The 22,856-nt window shown below is 43.5% G+C and overlaps 1 long non-coding RNA gene across 2 annotated transcripts in view; it reads right to left on the bottom strand.

The window, feature by feature from the left end:
• Positions 1–12,350: 12,350 nt before the first annotated feature.
• The window catches only part of LOC119483558, a 90,437-nt gene continuing 79,931 nt past the window's right edge, over positions 12,351–22,856 (bottom strand). For both annotated transcript variants that reach the window (XR_005205725.1, XR_005205722.1), the window contains one exon: positions 12,351–12,770. This is a non-coding gene — a long non-coding RNA (uncharacterized LOC119483558). The remainder of the gene's footprint in view (positions 12,771–22,856) is intronic.

Below are 22,856 nucleotides of genomic sequence, written 5' to 3'. Positions count from 1 at the left end.
CTCCGCCACTCACGGGAGGTCAGGTGAGATTGGGTCTGGTTCCTGATTCCTGGAAGAGTGGACAGCTGCAACGTCTCACACAAATGCCATGACATAAGACACACAAACAGAGCTCAAACACATCCTCGTCATCTTTTTTTTTCTCTGACTGTCTCTCTTTCTCTTTTGTAAGCCTTGTCTCGTAAGTGGAGTGTCGATCCTCGACACTGTTTTGGTACCAACTGACATGTATCACCGAGTATCCACAACTGTTAAGTGTAGTAAATCAGGTTGTTCGTAGCTATACCAACGAAAAGTAATGCACTGTAATTTGTAAACATCCCACGAAATCAGTTATATGTAATATGTATGTAGTCCATGTAATTGTGAACCAGGAAGTATAAAGGCCGGACCAGACCACCCGCGTGAGCAGCGTGGCTCACATTTCATCGGCTTTGCAAATTTTAGATGATTTTATTTACGCAAAGTGCTTGTATGGCTGCTTTAAAAGTTAACATCAGAAAACGTTTGCGTCTTTAGTTAAAGGTACTATATGTAACTTTCAGAAAATCATTGTTATTAATGACATCGGTGGTCGTTAAGTGAACTGCAGTCTGCATCCTGTTGCTCACACTCCGTACGTGCGAGAGTGGCCAAAACAGTGACATTACATTACAATCTTATATCACCGTTACTATCTGTAATGTCCAATGTCCATGATACTAACAAGCTTGCCACAGGTTGTCTGTGTTGCAAATTCCTTCATCAACTAACGTTACGAAGCAAAACAGTCCCGGGTCCTTTACATAGAAATCAGTCCACAGGCTGATTAAGGTCGAGTAAGGTCACAGTTTTTAAGTTACATCACAATCTGTTCACACATTAGCAATACAAAGCAATTAACACATGTAAATTGGTGCATGTAGTACCTTTGAATGAAAAAAAGCATGATAAAAAAAGTATTCAGATTTCTAAAAGTATGTATTGAATAATGCACCGTATCAGCACAACTATGAAAAAATGTAAAACAATACCCAGCCCTATACTCGTAAGACACTTCTATGTGCTGACTGGCAGCAATATGGAACACATTATATCCGGTGTCTGACCACCTTTTTTAATCTAATCATGTGTTATCTGTCCACCTCGCTCTCCTGTACACAGACTTATCTGAGGGGCCATTATAGCAGCTTCTCCATATACTCTCTATCTTCACCGACAGTGATAAGATACCTGGGAGGGAGGTAGACCAGAGAAGGGTCCTGGCAGGGTCTCCCTCACCCTCTCATACGCACACGAACACACACGGCCATAAACAGGTTGTCTGCATAGTATCAGAGACGTGGCTTTGCTGTGATGCACCGGAGGAGCCGCAGTCTCCTGCTCTCTTAGCTCTGTGTAAATACACCGCTCATTGTTTATACAGCGCGGTGTGGCTTCAGGTTCCAGGGACCATCACTCTGGGTCTGGGTCAGATCGCCAGAGACACACACACACACAGACTTGTAGAAGTATGGGCGCACATGTGGCTACACACACATATTCATCCTAATGCAAACCAGACTCCCTCTCTCCCTCTTTTCTTAGAGAGAGAGAGGGAGAGGGAGCGGTAGTAGGGAGACCGCACAGCATTGGATCTCGGCCAAATGGACCAGCGGAGCTTGTTTGGAAAGCTTTCAGTCAGAAAGCCACTTTTTGGCAGGGGCCCTGTGAGTGCTGCTGAGCCCTCTGAAGCGGGCTGGAGCTGCTAAAATAAATAATGGTTAGGGCCGAGGGGGTAAGAGTGGCGTTGGAGAGTGGGGGGTAGAGGGGTAGCAAGAGGAAAAAGGAGGGGAGGGGGAGGAGGAGGGAGAGGTGAGGGAGGGGGGGGTTATAGAGACCGCTCCTGTAATTATATCTGTCAGTCGACACCAAGGCACTTGGACCGCCAACGCTCACGTTTCCCCCTCGCTCTCTTGCTGTCACCAGATAGAGATAGAGAGAGGAGGGGGGGGAGAGGAGAGCATATACGTTTGTGCGTCTGAATTTGTCTGACTACATTTTTATGTGTGCATCAGCATGTGTCTGTGAACAGTCTTGCTACCTTCCTGGGTGGTGTGTGTGAGTGTGTGTGTGTGCGTGTGTGTGTGAGTGTGTGAGTGTGTGTGTGTCGGTGGGCCTGCAGGGAAACAAACCTGGTCATTCTGGGAGAGGGAGATAAGGAGGTGTTTCACACGAGAGTATGTTGGTCTTTCAGCAGGGAGCAAAGTAGTGGCCCCTCTGTACACTGGCTCGCAACAAAATAGCCCAGAACAGCTTTTCACACATTAGCTGTGCACAAAGTGTGTGGAAGTGCACTAAAATGGACTATTGTTTATTTTACATGTTACATTCACAGGTAATTAATCTGTTGATATTGTGGCGTATAACACTCTGCATCCTCGGTGTGTGGTGTCTAATCTGATCTAGCTCATGTTTATCTGTGTACTCTTTGTTACTGTTAGAGGATCATTTCTTACGTCTTCCTTTTTGCAGTGTTGGGCATCATTTCTGCTCATCAAAGTAACTGTTGAAATCTGAAAACAGGGTCACATCAACAACAAAGTTTGACTGGGAAAGAAACATAGCCTGATGACCAGAAAAAAAAAGCGTTTGTAACCTTTGGAGTCCTTTCAGCAAGATAAGGCTATTTTGAGCATCATATTAGGTTAAGCCTTCCCAGAGGGTCTGAGAAACACATTAGGGCTGTCAATCGATTAAAACATGTAATCGCGATTAATCGCATGCTTGTCCATAGTTATCGCAAATGAATCACACATTTTTAATCCGTTCAAAATGTACCTTGAAGGGAAATTTATCAAGTGTTACACTCTTATCAACATGGGAGTGGACAAATGCTTGCTTTATGCAAATGTACATATATAAATATATTATTGGAAATCAATTTGCAACACAAAACAATGACAGATATTGTCCAGAAACCCTCACAGGTACTGCATTTAGCATAACAAATATGCTCAAATCATAACAGGCAAACTGCAGCCCAACAGACAACAACAGCTGTCCGTGTGTCAGTGTGCTGACTTGACTATGACTTGCCCCAAACTGCATGTGATTATCATAAAATGGGCATGTCTGTAAAGGGGAGACTCGTGGGAACCCATTTTCATTCACATATAGCACCAAGTTATGTAGTTTGCAATCTAATTTAAGGAACAGAATACAAAATATAAATGTATGTAATTACCATTGATTAAATAGTGCAAATTATTTCAATATACCTGAGACGGTAATCTGCAAAATAAATATTTCGCATTTATTTTAATTATCGCATTTTACACTACCATGACTGAGAGGAATGACGGCCAACACCTGCGAAAATAAGACCCAAGCTGTAATAAACCAGTAATAAGCCATTATTAGTTTTTCTTACGTGCACTTGCATTTTGCCTGCAGAGATATGATCAAATGTCTTCAGAGAAAAAGGCCTGTTGCTTCTGTGGCTCACACTGTATGTTTAATGTGTGGGATGCTATCTAATCTGATCTATCCACTTAGCTTATTTAACTAAACTGACTCACTGTTACCGTTAACACCTACTGTAAAACATGGAATAATGGTAATTAAGGTGTGCATGCATTGAGTCACTTTAACAATCACATCAACCGACATATGAGTGCAAGCACATACAGCATTCCCTTGCTCTCTCTGTGTCTAATTCTTTCTCGTTCTTCTTCTGCTTTGCAGTGATCTGCTTACCTCTCTGATCTCAGCCGGGATCAGGTCCAAGGATCTCACCCCAGAGACACAATTACCACACCGGGCTAAATGTGCCGCCCACCAGCTACCGTAGCCATCAAAGGCCGTTCTTACTCTCTCCAACCCTCGTTTCCTCTGATGCTTTCGGTCCGTTCTCTCTGCATTATTAGTACTGTATATCTCACTCTCACACTCTGCCTGCTTGCTCTTCTTCAATTCCTGAAGGCCCTGACACACCAAGCCGACGGTCAGGCATCTGTCGGCCTAGTTTTTGTGGTGTGTCGGTTCTAGTCTACCCGTGTCAGAGGTTTTTCGGCGGTGGAGCTTGTCGGTGAGAGAAATCACTCTGATTGGCTGTTCAGCTTAAACGAATCAGTGCACAGGAAGAGAAATTGTAGTTTGATTGAAGCAAGCAAATGAGTAAAGTCAAGAGGGCACACACAGAAGGCTCTTCTCATTTTTCATCTTCATCTCATCTGATCATTCCAATACACGGATATTTTCACAACGACATGGCCATCTGGAATGAAGCTAAGTGGGGAGTGAGAGTGGTGTGAAAATGGTTGGTAAACGCTGCTTTGTTTTATGCACGTATCATAACAACGGCTTGTGTATCGCAGTCCTCGGTCTTCCGGTTTCCCTTTTTGAATGATGAATACAAACTACCGCCGCATGCTGGTGTGGAGAGTTATTTCCTCTCATGCAGGCGCAGAACGTACGTGCTAACCAAGACCCCAGGAAGTGCTCCGAGCTTTGAAGCAAATTTTCGTAGTGGCAAAACAGCGGTACTACAACTTCTGTGTCCGTCACATGATGCCATCGGGCCCAAAAAGACTTTTTCCCATAGACTTACATTGGGAGAAAGACGTCCATAAATCAGGGGATCATTTTTTTTTAGGTAAATCAACTTCCCAATATGAACACTTGAATAGCCCTTATTTAAATCATTAGGTTTAAAAGTTGTATAATGCACTAATAGCCGAATCCAGAGTTATTTCCCTTCCTCTGTTCATGTGAATGAGACCCAGACCGAGGCTGGATTGCGGGCTGGGAGGCGGAGTTAAAGGAAACGCTACTGCGCCAGCTCTGTGGGCCTAATGGATGCGGAAGTTCACCGGATGATCCGGGTACTTTATCACTCTGCAGCCGAGTCATTTTGGCTTCATGCGCCACTGAGGAACTCTCATAGGAATGAACAGGAGCCCGCCTACAATGCTGTATCCAGTTCTCTTTATACATCCATGGTGCTAACCGGCCGTCGGCTGCAGTCTTTGTTCAAGTGCAACTTGTCAGCCGAGAAAAAGGCGACGTGAGGCGACGCAACAGTCGGCCTTCATCACCTCTACTTCTTTGATGTCGGGTTGGTGTGTCCGGGGCTTAACGTCGCTCTCTGTCTCGCTCTTTTTCTCCATCACAATGCTTGAGGTGAGATGAGAACTCGCTGCATATTGTACCTCGAAGTGATTTTATGTATAAGGCATTACTGCCTCCCTATACTGAATACTGTCGAGAACTGAAATCCCACCAAGACTGACAGTCAGATAGAGCGGCAGCGGTGGTCCGAACCAGCTCGGAGTGTGTGAGAGGTGTTGATTTAGCTGTAGGAAGGAGGATTAAATGGCTCATTGGCGGGGCTAGGAGGGGAGAAGGTGTGAAGCGATCAGCCCTCCCTCTCTCCTGGTTTCTCTCTCTCTCCCTCCCTCAGCCAGGAGAAAAGGCCATTGGGGCTGAACAAACAAATCACATGGCCATCAAACACTACTCACCACTGCTGCACTGGGACTTCATTCAGACAGCATTTTACTGGTCTCTGCAGTGTGCTCATACACCGCATCCAAAGACGCACACACAGTCTGAACACACACACACACACACACACACACACACACACACACACACACACACACACACACACGCGTGCACGCAAACATACACACTGCTGAGTCTCCCCATCAACATGACAGTGGTTTTACAAGTCCCCATAGTGTGAGGTCTCTTATTCCCAGAGTAGCAGTAGAACAACATCAGCAGGACAAGCGGGGGGAAAAGAGGAAAAGAGGGACAATTCAACTATTGAACTGCTGCTGCTCCGCGTTGCAGGGAGGGTTGTCAATAAAGCTCATAAAAAAGGTTGTGAAAGTTGTTACTGTTTTGTAATGGGAAGTTGGTGTCAACTCCCTTTAAAGTTATGGCCCATTTAAAGAGAAGTGTGCTTAAACGCGACGAGGATGCACCTTGCAGGACATTTAAGATTGATGGCGAGGACTGAAAATGGTCGTTACGTTTGGAGCTCCAGTCGTGTGTGTGTGTGTGTGTGCGGTTTAGGAGGGTGTGTGTGGTACGACAACCTGCCTGTAACAGAAACCTTATAGGCTGGCATTTTCTTTTTGAAAACGAAACTTTCACTTTCATGTTCCCTCCCTCGCCCCTCGGTTAGCCACTAAATGTCACGCTCCCCTCTTTAAAACAAACAAAGCCAGTTGAGTCTAGCATTAGCTGCTATTTGAAATGGCTCCGAGCCCTCAAAGGGAGCCCCTGCAATCCTTTAAAAAGTGTATCATACACAGAACACGCAGCAACACTCCATTAGTTTTAAAAAAAATCAGATGGAAAATATCAGAGAAAATCTCTGACTTGACTGGATAATCACAGCCGTTGGTTATTAAAGGGCTACCGTGGTATTGTGGAGGGATGTGGGAGAGGCTATGGGAGACGCAGATAGTGGTGGAGAGAGATAGAGAGGCAGAGGGAGAGAGAGACAGATAGCAAAGGGCACAGACTTTGGTTTTGAGCTACGCTAAATAGCAGCTACCTCCAAACCACACGTGACATGGAGCTATCGCCAAAGATAAGTCTTCAGTGTCATAACTGTCATAACATAATCACAAGGAGCTTACAGTAAATGAGCTCCGTTGCCATCGGTTTATGAAAACATATCCCAGTAGCTACTGTGTTTCATCAGCTGTATTCGGGAGGTCTCCCGACATTGACATTAAAAAGCTGTGATTTTTTCTGAGGTTTGTGAGATTTTCCCATCCAAGCTGAGGTTTATAACTCGACTTGGTTTCGATGGAATCTCTTCTTGTTCCACGAGAGGTTGTTATCGTGATCTTTCCTGCTTCTGTCCTGCAGATTCTTTCAGAATATTGGCACAATAAAAGCTGACAAAACTGTCCTGGCGAATTGGACATTAGTAACAAATAAATAAATAACCAGCTGAGGAAAACAGCAACCTGGAAGGCAATTTAGTTCATGCAGGGGCTGATTTTGTATTTATTTACACAACCCGGTCTCACTCCCAACTAGTCAAAAACCACCGATTGGGCAGCGCCCCTCAGCATTGGAAACTGACGCATGAAGACACCCTTTAGCAACAGTATGTGACGAACTGTGCTTTCAACTAACTCCAATGTAAACCCACCCCCGGCGTTATTCGACGGTCGGAGCAAGTGACGTAGTATTAATAGCGCGAGAGTCTGCTAAGGGCGGGCGGGAACGGTGGTGGATGGGTCAAACAAGCAAAACTTCTAACCAGGAGCAACGCTGTTTGTGTCCCGTGTGAAACTACAAGTAACGTTGATTTATTTTGTCACGTCAGTCTTTAGTCACGTGACTCTTTTGTATCGTCAGTCCCGTGAGTTGCGTGAGTCGTTAGTCACATGAGTCGTTAGTCAGTGAATATAATGTCAACCACGACCGTTTCCAACTGTGGTTGTGTTGCCTGAATCAAACTTCCTGTGAAAACGGAAGTTTATTTTGAAAGGACAGTATGCATGTATGCATGTAACAACTGTATAATAACGCAAGAGGGGTATCACCGCATTGTGTTACGCAAGCTCATTGCCTTTTTAATACGGCAGGTTTACATACACATCGCTGCTGATTCGGCAACACCTCTGACACACCCACCAAACGAGAGAAAATGTACTTAAAAGCATGTTGCACACCGTTTTGTGGAAACATGTCATTCAACTCAGAAACCGTAGCAAAATGTATGCTGAGGATGATGCAGCAATTCGGACCCTCTAGGGGGCTCTGGGAGAAGACTTTGCACATTTTAAGGTTAAATGCATCAATCTGGTGCACTTTGAGAGCAAAGTTAAGAGGCTAGATCTATGAAGAACTTCGTGCTCTAGTAAACAATTTTATCATGAACACATTAGTTGGATATGTATAGTGATGACATGGCAAAAAGTCCCACCCACAAAGCATGGTAAACGAGACGGGTCCGTGTTTCAAGACGGGTGGGTTGCCGACATCCCTGAGGACAGCACTAAGGACAGTTCTCCCCGGATGACAGTCGAACCGGGAGCCCCATCCAGAGAGGACGCACTGTGCAACGAGCACTCCACAGCCCCGGGAAGCGTCGAGGTCTGGGCGAGGGAACTCACGGTTGGAGCTGGAGCTGCCTTCACTCTGGGTCTTTCCAAGCTGGTGCAGCAGAGGAAGTGCAATGCGATTGCCAGCCAGCGCCGGGGACGACCCGCCGAGTTGAATCCCCGCGGCAGACTGCACAGACCCCACCCGTTGAGAAGTGTAAAAATAGTTTTGGCTCATTATGAAACTGTGGCGGGTGGGCTGGATGTCAGATCATTTTGATTTCATTTGAATTAGGCTACAAAATAGTTGCTCATGATTCGATAAAGGTCCAGCATGTTACGCCATATAGACATTATCGCCAACGTCCTATGACCTTAATACCTGGCTTAGACGTTACAACTTTATCATCATAACACCTAAAAGTGGGGGACAAAAAGTCTCATTGTTCCCCCTATTGCGGCACCTATGTGTTGAGGTACATGTGTACTGTTTTATTTTTGTCACGTTACACCCCCCCTCTTCCGGTTCCAGCTTTCCAGATTGTTTCCTGTCATATTTTGTGCAGTGTCCTGTCGTTATTTGTCTGTAGGCCTATTGATCTGTTGTGGCAGGAAGGTTTGGACTGGATCCAGACAGCCTCTGTAGAACTGTTCAACTAACGGCAGCACACAGAAATGTGGTTTTGTCATGAGTGACGACTCTGTGCTGTCTGTAGATATACTGATGAAAGTAACCTACATTTCTTAACTATTTGTTTTCTTATGGTTATATTGTTTCGCTGACAAAACCTCATAGGTGCTGTCAAGATGGGATTGACAGCATTGTAAGGGCGTTAGGAAAGACCTTTGCGTAATTGAGTGTAATGAAGTCTAACTAATGCTGTGGTTTTATTGGCCAAATTACAAATGTATTACATGCATTGTCTATTGTAAGTTATGAAAATCAGACTGCATCAAAAAAAATACTGTGAATCTTGCATAAGGATCATAATTCAACAGCTTCTCACAAAATTTAACTAATTTCTTCAATTCCTCCCTGAAATATATGAAATGAAATGTAACTCTTGACAATAGGGCTGTCAATCACTTAATATATCTAATGTGATCTAAAATGTACCTTAAAGGGAGATTTGTCAAGTATTTAAATACTCTTATCAATATGGGAGTGGACAAATATGCTGCTTTATGCAAATGTATGTATATATTTATTATTTGAAATCAATTAACAACACAAAACAATGACAAATATATTATCCTGAAACCCTCACAGGTACTGCATTTACCATAAAAATATGCTCAAATCATAACATGATGATGAAACGAATTTGCGTTAACGCGTTGTTAACTTTGACAGCCCTAATTTACAATATTTACATTATTCCCATTATTATTTTTATTGATTCTTGTAAGCGAAAAACAAAAAAAAACTTTATTAAATGGAATATATTGTATAGTCATGATGTGATACATTTCAAACACCTTAATAGTTTACATAGTTGATGTTTCAAATGTTTTTTTATATTATATTTATTAATACATTTTTTTCTGCTCATGCATACAAAAAGGGAAGACAGAGATAATGATGAATTGCTATACGCTCGGCTAATGTACTAAACATCAGGTGCAGAACTCATATTCTGGTGACAAGCAGATCTACCTGAACGCTACAAAAATGAATTTTGCACCACTTTCCTCTCAGGGTTCAAGGTGTTTGTCAAATCTCTGTCTCTATCGGGACGCGGTCTGACATCTGTAATGCATTTTTCTGTTCTTTTTGCATGATTAAGCAAACTTGACATGCAGGTGCTACCCAGTGGACTGCACCAGTACAACAATATTCCCAGAACAAATTAAAGTAGCTGTCGTATGGATCACTCTCTCTCTCTCTCCCCCTCTCTTTCTCTCTCTCTCTCTGTTTCTCCCTCTCTCTTTCTCTCTCACACACACACAAAACCAACCCAAAAACAAACTAATGACACAGCCGATCTCAAATCACAGGAGAACGGCATAAATCAAACAAACAGAGATTCATGAAACAACAAATCTCTCAAACTTGAATGGATGGGTCTAGAGAGAGCTTTAGTTTCCCTGTATTGTGAAATGTTTGCTGTCTGCTCTGATGTCGGTACATCAGCACCACGGGCCCACTCACTATACAGTACAACGGCTAAAGTGAGGCGGCGCAGCAAATCCTCTAACCCAAATCCACTGCGTCCTGCTCTAAGAGTAATGATGAAGGGGTCTCGAGTGACATCTCTAATGCGCTAACTAGTTTCAGTCCTCCGCAGTCTCATCACTTATTCAGATGAACCCAGAGAGAGAAAGAGACAGATATAGAGAGAGAGAGGGCGAGGGAGAGAGAGGCGACAAGCACTTCACACTCTCAATTACGCAGTGGAGCTCATCACTTGGCAATCTGTCCCGATCGCTTTAATTGGCTTGTAATATTGCCTCTGATCTTGTCGCCCAATTAACAGGCCTGTCTGGCAGTAGGACTGGGAAGCCGGCGAGCATGTGATGCCTCCCGATCTGTGCCATATGGAACAGAACCACTGATTGGCCACTGATGAGGCACCGCTTTGCCCCTCTCACACCAAGCCACTGTATAACAAGGGTGAGTGTGTGTCCCTGTGTGTATGTGTGTCTGATGGCAGTAATTTTATGTGCATGAGGCTGATTCAGTTTTGCAGTTTTGGGACGAGAGAACTTGCCAGAAGCATTATGAGTAAGGTGATCTAAAGGGACAGTTTATGATTATCAACTTTCTGCAGTCAGTCACACACGGTATGACACTCGCTCAGGCTGATGGTCTCACTGACACACAATAATATAGAAGCAAAAAAAACTAAATTTACACAATATAATTTCTTGAGGTTGTGCACTATAACTAAAATAGGGCTGTCAATCGATACAAATATTTAATATTGATTAATTGCTTATTAATCACACATTTTTTATCTGTTCAAAATGAACCTTAAAAGGGAAATTTGTCAATATTTAATACTCTTATCAACATGGGAGTGGGCAAATATGCTGTTTTATGCAAGTGTTTATATTATATATTACTGGAAATCAATAAAAAAAAAAAAAAAAATGACAGATATTGTCCAGAAACCCTCACAGGTACTGCATTTTAGCAAAATTTCATTAATGCGTTAAACAACTTAGTGGCGTTAAAACAATTTTGCGTTATTATCGACAGCCCCTTTTTTAATTATTTATATGGTATGAATTCCATTCTGAGCTTGACAATAACATGGTTAACCCTCTGAGACCCTGACTTTACTGTCTTTCAGAGGCTCTAGTAGGTTTAGTTTTAGTGCTAGAGTGAAGACACAGATATCATATGAAACTAGAAAACTTAAGGAATCCATTGGTACCTACCATGTCAGGAAGAACACTAAATAACGCTCCAAATTTTGGCTAAATTTTGGCCATTTTCAAAGAGGTCTCCTTGACCTCTGACCTCAAGATATGTGAATAAAAATGGGTTGTATGGGTACCCACCAGTCTCCCCTTTACAGACATGCCCACTTTATGATAATCACATGCAGTTTGGGGCAAAAACAATGCAGTTGTTTTCATGCAGTATAAATGTGTTATTTTCGCCTATTCTAAAATGATGTGTTTGAATATTTCTGCTTTTTTTTAAATTTGACCTCTCTTTATAAAGTGACCTGTGGTGACCTCTAGGATAATCACAGCCTCATGAAACTTTACAACCACAAACTAGAGACCTAGAGCATTCAGAGGATTATTGGTCATTTTGATCAATTATAGTAATAGTAAAAAATGGTATCAACCCAAAAATTGCTGCAACAACTTATGAGACATAACAGAGCATGAATGACCACCATACACTTCTATCATAATGTTGTAAACATTATACACTTTTACAATTTATTTAAACTAATTAATTAATTCACGTTTATTTCTGATTTATGACTAGAACAACTTGACACACATAGTGTGAGCTGCATCTCAAATTAATCTTCAGGTTCCCAGCTTTCAGATGATGTACACCACTTCTATGTGACATCTACTGTTCACCTGCTATCTCCCCCTAAAGACCCCCTGCACCCCCCTAAAAAAGACAAAAACAGGTCTATTGTGGGTGTCAGAGGGTTAAAAGTACACTTTGGAGTTTATTCTGCATTAGTTAGATTAGAGTGACAAAAAGGTGAACAAACAATTGCCCCACAGCTTTAGTTAGTTGACTGTTCCATTCTCATTGATAGTTTGAAGCACTGAACAGAGATCTCTGACTCTGCCTTGAACTGGTTTTCTTAGTTATTCAACACATACTTCAATGACTCACTTGGCAATGTACATTTTAATATTCAAGGTTATTGGCTTTTCAAATGTTAAATGTGGAAAGAAATGCATTGAACAGGTTCGTTAGGGCCTCATGATACAACACTATACGCTTTGGTGAGAAACACCGACTAAACATAACTGTCCTTGTTTACAAGAAAAACTCCACGGGGTATCTCTTCCAGCATATCAAGACATACTGCTCATTAGTTTGCATGGATGTAAAGGCAAGCCCTGTAACCCCGCAATCTGCAGTTGCACAGCCCTGTCTGTGGTAGCTGGTCCTTCCATGGTGAGATTTCTCAGACTTAGAAAGGGAGAGGAATCCCGTGCCCTCTGTCATTAGGCATGGCGACGGCTGAGGGCCCTCAAATGGGAAGCAGATCCATTTAAACGCTGACCCACTTCAGGCTGAAAACCCTAAGGAGGGAGACGGATACAGATGGACAAAGGTTGAGAGGACGAGAAAACAAGAGATCAGTATTCACAGAAATATTAACCAGCATGTTAGCTCGAATATTCTGCCTTATCTCAGCCCTCGCTTTCTATCCGGTCAGCATTATTTGCCCAACAACCCTAAAACCGTCAGAAACATACATCAGCAAGCATGACACAATATCTCACATCCCACAATCTCTTCATCCTTCTTCCCCCTCAGGACTCGGTGACATAATATACTGCAAAGATCGTACAAGACAAATCACTGCAGTGCCTTTTGATTTCACAGTCCAAGGTGTTTAACTTTCAACTGCTCTGCCAGCTGACCAGAGCACAAGCTACAGAGGCCTGGGCCGCGGCCAGTGTGCCAGCGCCAGGCGAGTATCCCTGGACGCCGAACGCTTGGCAGGGAAACCCACCCAACAGTACATGGCATGAAACCCAGCCGGGTTTAGCAAAGCTCCACCTGAGAAGAGGAGACGGGGGAGAAGAGAGAGGGAAAGGGGAGAGGAAGTGGCAAGAGAGGAACGAGGAGAAACCGTGTGGAAGTGATGGAGAGGAAAAGGGGGAAAATCCGAAAGAGAAAGAATACGAGGGCATGAGCGAGCGTGTCTGGCCTTGTCTTTGTGTCCGCAGCTTTTCTTTTGGCTGCTTTCAAGTGACTGCGGGGCCATCCCAGCGCTGCTATTCCCCCATTAACAGGGCCCCACATCTGTTTCTCTCATTCCAGCCGCGCTTTAAGGTCCCTGAAGGTGCAGTTAAATTAGAGCCAGCACAGGTTTATAAATGTAAAATCCTCCAATAATCTGGAGCTGACATGACCCCTAATCTTCTTGCTCTAGTCAGCGGGGGCGACCGGTGCTAACTAAGGCTTTGGCAGCATCAACACGTGTTTTGGCCACCAGACTTTTTAAGAGGAAGGTGCAGGCACGGAGGAATTTATGGTTTAGACATGTAGGTGGGTTTCTGTTGGTGATGTTTTACTGCTGTTTGGATAAATAATAATATTGTATTTACTCAGAGGAAATAATTAGTGTCCTGGATGTTTAACTACACTTGGAAAAACTATATTTTATGCAGAAATAAAGGTGATTTCTTAAAATAATCCAACTCGCTCGCTCTACATGATTCAACAGCGGATCACAAAATCTTTCAAGATCATGACTAAAACCTTTGGGGATAGAAACAGCGTATAAAGGACGGGGAGAAGAAAAGAAGACAGAAAACCCACGTCTCTCAGCTCCAGAGGAGGGGGTTTCACTAAACTAGCCTGTCTAATGCAATTAATCTAATTGGAGCCGGCGTAAAGTGACAAATTACTACCTTTCACACTGGGGACTAAGAGGGAACCTCTGGAGATGGATGTAGGAACGGATACCTAGGTAGTTAATGTTAAATCTTTTAATTCCATCTTAAACCCTTTTGTAAATGGCAGAAAAATTAGTCCATTAGATAAAAATCATTTGCCATTACGCTTTGTTCAGAGCATAAGTTAACTTTGATGACATATGATATACTGTACATGTACAGTATATACTAGGACTTTCAAAGTTAACGCATTAATAACGCGTTTACGCAATTCGCCACTAATATCTAATACATTAACGCAGTCTATCTTTCGGAGGTTGTATTGGGCTCAGTTTTAAAGCTAGAGTGAAGATACTGATATCATATGAAACAAAAAAAACCTAAGGAAACAATTGGTACCAGCCATGTCATACTAGGGAAGGAGGAGGTTAAATCACACTCCAAACTTATGCAAAATTTTGGCGAGGAAAAACTGTCATGGCCATTTTTCAAAGGGGTCCCTTGACCTCTGACCTCAAGATATGTGAATGAAAATGGGTTCTATGGGTACCCACGAGTGTCCCCTTTACAGACATGCCCACTTTATGATAATCACATGCAGTTTGGGGCAAGTCATAGTCAAGTCAGCACACTGACACACTGACAGCTGTTGTTGCCTGTTGGGCTGCAGTTCATATTTGTCATTGTTTTGTTTTGTTAATTGATTTCCAATAATAAATATATACATACATTTGCAAAAAGCAGTATATTTGTCCACTCCCATGTTGATAAGAGTATTGAATACTTGACAAATCTCCCTTTAAGGTACATTTTGAACAGATAAAAAATGTGCGATAACTTGTGATTGTCCATGATTAATCGTGGTTAAATATTTTAATCGATTGACAGCCCTAGTATATACATATACATATACATATTTCTATAGATTAGAGTTTAGTTGTGTCTATGGTTTTGGGTTACAAATACAAGCAAATGATCTTTCTAACATCGACATTGATTTATATTACATTCATGTCTTCATAACAGATGATTAAAACAATAATTGATTCTTGGTAGAGGCTAAATATGAATAAGCATCACTAACCGAATGCATATTCCTCGCTGAGCCTTGCAGCCATAGTATCAATAGCGGCATCTCTGCCCTATTTGCTTGGATCTGCATGCATTTACACTTGACATTTGAGTTTTAGATTTAATCTAGCAACATATGCACATGAACTCTGCATATTTCAGTGAGATTGTGTTAATGCGTGCCCTTTGCCGTAACCTTGATTACTTGCTGTGGTATCAGAAAACCTTTTTTGCGGACATTGATTTCTGCCCGAGGCCATGCTACTGAACCTGGAGCAGCGTATCTCCGCGGATATAATGAACTTAAAGAAAGCTAGCTATTACAGAAACCTCTGACACTTTGACATTATCAAATGCCTTGGTTAAGAAACGCACAAATGGAACAAAAACACAACGTGATATACATGCGATTTGCATGCCATTTCCATAAGCGATGGGAAGTTGCGAGTGATCCCGTTTGATTTGGCAGGTGTTGATCACATAAACGTTTTAATTGGATTTTATAGACGGCTAAGTCAAGTGCTGTTGAAGTATTTATGTAAAGTGGAAACCATCCACTTTCAAGAGTTTTTTTTGTTGTTGTGGACCGTGAAATTCTACATTTGTGTGATTCCACTTACCCACGATAACCATGAACTCTGACCCCAATAATTGTTCTAAATTGTGACCTGTGAACCTTTGAGCTCGTGAAACAACAGAGAGGGAGGCATCCAGAGGTGGAATGCTGTGCCGTTTTTCTCCCAGGGCAGGTACTAACTTGCTCCGAGTGAGAACCTCAATGACCCAAAAATGCGTCTCCTCTCTCCGACTGCTGGTCCACCTAAACCCCCACCCCCTCTTCATTTCCCCTTCCTATATCTTGTTTTGTCCCTTTCTCTCTTTCTTCACTTTTTCTCTTTACGTTTTATTCATCCCTCTCCTCTCTTTTTAGTCTCTTAAAGTCCATCCCCTCTCTGTCACCTTCACTCCAACCTCCGTCCCCCTCCCTCTCTTTCGCTCTCTGTCTGGAGAGGAAACGGTGGCCATTAAACGTGTCTGCTGGGGTCTGGGGGTCTGGAGAACAACCGTCACATTGTGTGACCCCGCCTTGGACCCCAGACGGACTAATGAATAAGGGTAACCCCGCCCCCCCCCCCCCCCCCCCAACCACCACCACCATCTCTTTCTCCACAGCCCCCCCTCCTCTCTTCATGCCAGACCCCTGGTAGGTAATTCTCCCACTTCTTTCACAGGGTCCCAGACATCTCCCGCGGCCTTTGACTGAGGGCTTATCTTTTCAGAGGGAAATGTGTGTCATTTGGGGTTTAAGGAAAAACAAAAACAAAAACATTGTCACTACCGTATAGTTCAACCCCCCCCCTCCTCCCCGAAACCCCACTTCTTTCCCTTCTCTTCCACAAACTTTCAGGGTCTGGACGCAGGCTTAATGAAATAGTGTGAGACATCTACAACGTCTCCAATTATCTTGAGGAATATGTAAATAGGTGAAGAGACAGTGGCGGGATTATATGCAACTGGCAACGGTTCATGACATGAGGTGGACAAAAGGCTCGGTGGAAAACAGGATTATTCCAACACAGAGGGGCCAATACATCACTGAGACGGACACTGAACCTAATTATTCTGTAAAACTGTGCAAACTAAGCAAAACACATTAGAAGTAAAATACGCTTAGTATGTCAGAAACATGTACCAAGTACTGCTAAAAAGTAGGGCTGTCAAAGTTAACACGATAACACAAATTTGTTTTAACGGCACTAATTTCTTTAACACATTAATGCAATCGATCTTTCTGAGATTGTAGATTGTAGTTTTAAAGCTGGTGTGAAGATACTGCTATCATATGAAACTAGAAAAAAACAAAGGAGTCCATTGATACCAACCATTACATGTCATACTAGCTTCAAAGGAGGCTCCAAACTTGCGCTACATTTTGGCGAGAAAAAACTGGCATGGCCATTTTCAAAGGGGTCCCTTGACCTCTGACCTCAAGATATGTGATTGAAAATGGGGTCTATGGGTACCCACGAGTCTCCCCTTTACAGACATGCCCACTTTATGATAATCACATGCAGTTTGGGGAAGTTATAGTCAAGTCAGCACACTGACACACTGACAGCTGTTGTTGCCTGTTGGGCTGCAGTTTGCCATGTTATGATTTGAGCATTTTTGTATGCTAAATGCAGTACCTGTGAGGGTTTCTAGACAATATTTGTCATTGTTTTGTGTTGTTAATTGATTTCCAATAATAAATATATACATACATTTGCATAAATCAAGCATATTTGCCCACTCCCATGTTGATAAGAGTATTAAATACTTGACAAATCTCCCTTTAAGGTACATTTTGAACAGATAAAAAAATGCGAGATTAATTGGGATTAACTATCATGCGATTAATCGTGATTAATTATTCAAATTGATTGACAGCCTTACTAAAAAAGTAAATCATAAAGAATAACACTGGACCATGCCATTTTTCCTGCTCTACATCTGATCATTTGTGCACTGACAAACAAAATCCACAGCAATGAAAAAAGAAAATGGTCCATGTTTTTGTTCTGAGACACCCACGCTAGCAGTAGACTCTTTACTAACCACATGAATAACACAAAGCACTGGTGCTCCTCTGAAAGGCAACCATGTATCCCTAGGAGATTTAACAATGGTGACATGTGTAAGCTCAGTGCATACAGAATATCTCTCCTCTGTCTCTTCCTCCCTTTCTTCTTCTTCCTCTGTCATGTTTGCCTTACATGGCGCCTGCCCACAGCACATCTGAACACCATTTCACAACACTCAGCAATTCAGAGTGGTCTCATTATTAGTGTTTCTTCGGTAGCTTTGTAGCTAAAGCACTTGCACTTACGGCTAATGTATTCTGCGCACACCAAGACTGACTGCCACTATCAAAGGACTTGCCTGAACGGCGGTAATAACTGGAAAATTATTTCTGATAGCCTGAAACAATCTTCCAAATCATCACAGAACTTTATTAAAATAATATCAAATCAAATTAGCCAGCGTCCCCCTGTAATGAATTAAGTAAAGGGTTATGCCAGCATTAATCCCATCATGCTCGGAGGCATGGGGGCGGTGGGAGCGTTTAATAAACCAGTCAGTCCCTTCGAGCAGCGGGGCCAGCTTCGGATCCACCATCCGCCCTGATGCCCGCTCTGGAGAGGGAAACACATCAAAAGACTTCCTCTCGCCTCGCTCTCTCTCTGCCCTTCATCCCCTCCCACCCTCCTCCTTCCCTCTCCCTTTATTCTCTCCATCCCGCTTCACTCTCTCTCTCTCTCTCTCGTCTCCCCCTTTTCCTCTCTCCTTTTTCCTTTCTCACTCCCCCTCAAACTATCCCTAACCCTCCCTGTGTCTTTCTAAATAATCTGTCGCTTTCTCCCCCCCTCCTCCCCACCACCACCACCCTCCCTTCCAATGCACCATTGTGCCCGTGGGTGAGATTATTCATAAGGGGGTGAATCTTGGTGGAATCTCAGAAGGCTGGTGATAAGTGGTGGAGCCCGTTGGGACGCCTCGGCCTGTCCTCCCAGTGCAGTCTTTCCTTCCAAGCCGGCGCGCAGAGAGAGGAGTGAGACGAAATCAAATAGGTCACTATTTAGCCGCAGAAAGACAGAGGTATTTTTCGATGTGGCCAAATATCATTGAATGGCTCAGTGGAGATCTAAATTTGAGCTATACATTTCCAAAACATTCTCGCTCCCAAGTCGTCAAATACCGCCGCTTGGTCAGTGCCCCTCGGAATCGGAGACTGACGCACGAGGTACCCCTCTTGCGTTACTTTTGGACGGACCAGGGACGGCGTGTCAATATACACTCGTTACATGCATAGTGTCCTTTCAAAATAAACTTCAATTTTCACAGGAAGTTAGGTTTAGGCAACAAAACCACTTAGGTAGGGTTAAGAAACGGTCGTAGTTGACGTTAACTTCACTGACTAAAGACTCATGTGACTCACAGGACTGACGATACCGACGAGTCATGTGACTAACGTGACAAAATAAGTCAACGTTACTTTTAGTTTCACACGGGTCACAAACAGTGGTCTCCTGGTTGAAAGTCCTGTGTTTGTTTGACCCATCCACAGCAGTATATTGCTTTGCTTCTGTGCAGTAACTCCTGTCTGCTTCTGGGCGTGCCGACCGCCATCTACTGTAGGTAATAAGCTACTGTACTACTATGGATAAGTACTTCATACAACCCCAATTCAAAACACCCAAACTATCCCTTTAACATATAGAACATTTTGAAACTGTTTCCCAGCCACCACTTACTGTATATGACATAAGCCAGGGGGTACTTTGATTAATATGACCACCACCAGCAGCAACAATGTGCTTCAGCTCTTCTAATTTCACCCACATTCATTCCTGAACTTCCTATCTCCTCTATCTCTCTCTCTCTCTGTCTCTGGACCGTTCACCCATAACCACCACTCCTTACGAAAGCTTTTGGACAGGATTCACAGGTCCTGTTGCTGCAGAGGTCTGTTGGGCGGGTCACTGTGAACCATGCGGGCGGAGGTGAGATAGCATCTTCAGGTAGCAGGGCATGGATGGCAGACAAAGTGAAGGCAGCTCCTGTTTGATGCAGGGCACTGTCCGTGAGGCAGGCCCACAGGCTAGCCACATATTTGAGGGGCTATTCAAAGTCTTCGCCCGCGTCAGAATATGTCATGGCATGCCTTGATATCGCTGCATCTCGGGAGTAAGTCCGTGCATAGCTTGTGTGTGTGTGTGTGTGTGTGTGTGTGTGTGTGTGTGCGTGTGTGTGTGTGTGTGTGTGTGTGCTTTGATGGGCATCACTGATAACCTCACCCCCACCCCCCTCCATCTTTGTTTCCATGTGTCTTCAATGTGTGAGAAAGTATGGGTGAGAGAGGGAGGGGTCACCACGCTGTTTCCCCTAAGGAGGGTTTGTCCTGTGCCATCTGGCACCTCAGAAGCATGGGCACAGGAGCAGGAGGGGGCCTGTGTGTGTGTGTGTGTGTGTGCGTGCGTGTGTGTGTGTGTGTGTTGATATTACGACGCTATGTGCCTTGTATGTCCCATGTGCCCCAACCGCACTCCTCCGTACCCCAAATTTCAACACCTCAACATCCCATGTTTTCTTTCACCCATGTTCTTCTTTTCTTTGTCTCTCTTTCTTTAGCTCTCTCCCCTTTCTACAAATTCAAAAACCAGGATGGGAAAGTGCATTTGTTTGTTCGTGGATGACCCCTCCTTCCTCTCCTGCTTTTTGTTCTCTCCTATCGCTTTCCCCCACATTCTTTACTTTCACACTACGTTTACATGCATGCTAATATTCCTCTATTATTACGAATATGACAGTATTCTGAATTTGATAACAGCATATTCTGTTTGGATATTCTGAATTAGGCCTTATTATGAATGGAGCATTTTCTGATAAAGCATAACTTGGGTATTTTTCAACCTGGACCCTATTTTTCCATGTTTTTGTGTCCAAGTGACTAATGGGGACAACATTTTGACAATTTTGAAATTGGTCCAGTATTGAGGGAGAACGCTGCAGCCGCTAAACACGCTGTAATGTAATCATTTGGGGCAACCTAGCACAGTCATTTTACGTCCACTAAAAGTTTTTTTTTGTTTTTGCCACTGACGGGCTCAGAGTGTTATTATAAGTGTCTGACAACATTATGGAAATGAGCCTACAGAGAAATTAAACTTTTTTTTACTTTTCGCTTCCTGTTTGTCATTGTGTCATGTGACTTGTTGCCGGAAAAGGCGGCGATGGAAACGTGAGTGAGAGTGGAGAGAGGAGTGCCACGGGACAGCGGTGTTGTCAGAGTTTGTTGTGTTGGAGTACAGAAAGAGTAGCTTAGTGTTATCTACAGGCCCTGACACACCAAAGCTGACGGTCGGCCGTCACCATCGGCTCTAGTCTGCCCGCGTTGGAGGTTTTTCGGCCGATTCAGCATGTTGAATCGGTGGCGGCGCCAGTCAGTGAGAGAAATCACTCTGACTGGCGGTTCATCTTAAACGAATCAGTAAAGAGAAACGGACGTGAGGAAAGCAAGCCAACGAGTAAAGTCAAGAGGAAAAACACAGAAGGCTCTTCTTTTTCATCCTCATCTCATCTGATCATTCCAACACGGATATTTACACAACGACATACAGTAGCCATCTGGAATGAAGCTACGTGGTGAGTGAGAGTGGTGTGAAAATGGTCGGCAAACGCAGCTTTATTTCATGTACGTATCATAACAATGGCTTGTATATCCGCAGTCCTCGGTCTTCCGGTTTCCCTTTTTGAATGATGAACACAGACTACCGTGACCTGCTGCTATGGGGAGTTATTCCATCTCACGCAGGTGCAGAACGTACGTGGTAACCGCCCGTCGGGTGTCGTCTCTGCGGTGTGTTCAACTGCAACTTTTTGGCGACACAGGCGACGTGAGGCGACGCAACTGGTGGCCTTCGTCGCCACTAGTTGTTTGATGTCGGCTTGGTGTGTCCCCAGCTTAAAAGATTTTCAATGTCATGGCTGAATATTTAGCTGATTTCAACAAAGTGGAGGCGATGCGAGATTTCACAACAAGACTTCTCCGAGTGAGACACACAACAACAAACAGACCGGATCAAGTGAAAGGTAGGTTATATTTCTCTGTAGGGTCCTTTCTATAATTTTGTCAGACACTTATAATACCAATCTGAGCCTGTCAGTGGCAAAAAACAGCACTTTTAGTGGACGTAAAATGACGGTGCCAGGTTCCCAAATGATTACATTACAGCTCGTTTAGCAGCTGGTGGCTGCAGCGTTCTCCCTCAATACTGGACCAATTTCAAAAATTGTTGTCCCCATTAGTCACTGAGACACAAAAACATGGGAAAATAGGGTCCAGGTTGAAAAATAACAAAGTTATCCTTTAAGATGTGGGATATGACATTTAGCCTACAGTGCATTCAGAATATGCATCTCAATTGGGTTTTTTACAACAGTTTGCGACACACGGCCTCTTGCCTGTTTACGGCCAGCTCTGTGCGTTGAACACAAACCAACTAGCAGACAGTTTGCAGAAATGCATGCCCTAAAGAAAAGCCCACATTTCTGGTCAGAAGGAGAAACACACCTACTTTTAAACGTTATGAAAGACTTGGACAACAACAGGTTTTGCAAATATCCGACCTTTTCAAGAAGGATATTGCAACACCAACCTTTTCAAGAAGGATATTGCAACACCAACCTTTTCAAGAAGGTGGTTGAAGGAATGAAAGAGGGAGGCTGTGTTCGCACGGTCAAACAAGTCCGCCACCGGTTACGTTAATCAGAGTATGCACGCTGCATATAAGCAGGAATATTAGTGGAATATTTATTTTCATTAGCCATGTAAACAGCTTAGTAGGAATATTGTGTTTTTCGGAATAAGGGCAAAAAAATGCACGTAAACGTAGTTAGTGTTCTTGTTGCCTCTGCATCCCCTCCTCATTTCCCACGTCTTACTTCCCTCCATCTTACCCCTTTCTTCCACATCCCACTTTTTCTCTCCTCTGCATGTGATGCGTGGCAACAGCTCGGCCAGCTGATGAGGGCCAGTTAGAGATAGCACCCAACCTTGACACCCGCAGCTGCAGCACTGTCCACACACACACACACACACACACACACACACACACACACACACATACACACACACACACACATAGA

Source organism: Sebastes umbrosus, chromosome 3 (assembly GCF_015220745.1).
Source record: "Sebastes umbrosus isolate fSebUmb1 chromosome 3, fSebUmb1.pri, whole genome shotgun sequence".
Lineage (NCBI taxonomy): Eukaryota > Metazoa > Chordata > Actinopteri > Perciformes > Sebastidae > Sebastes > Sebastes umbrosus.
Note: the sequence above shows the minus strand (reverse complement) of the source record. Positions and strands in the feature narration are given on the sequence as shown.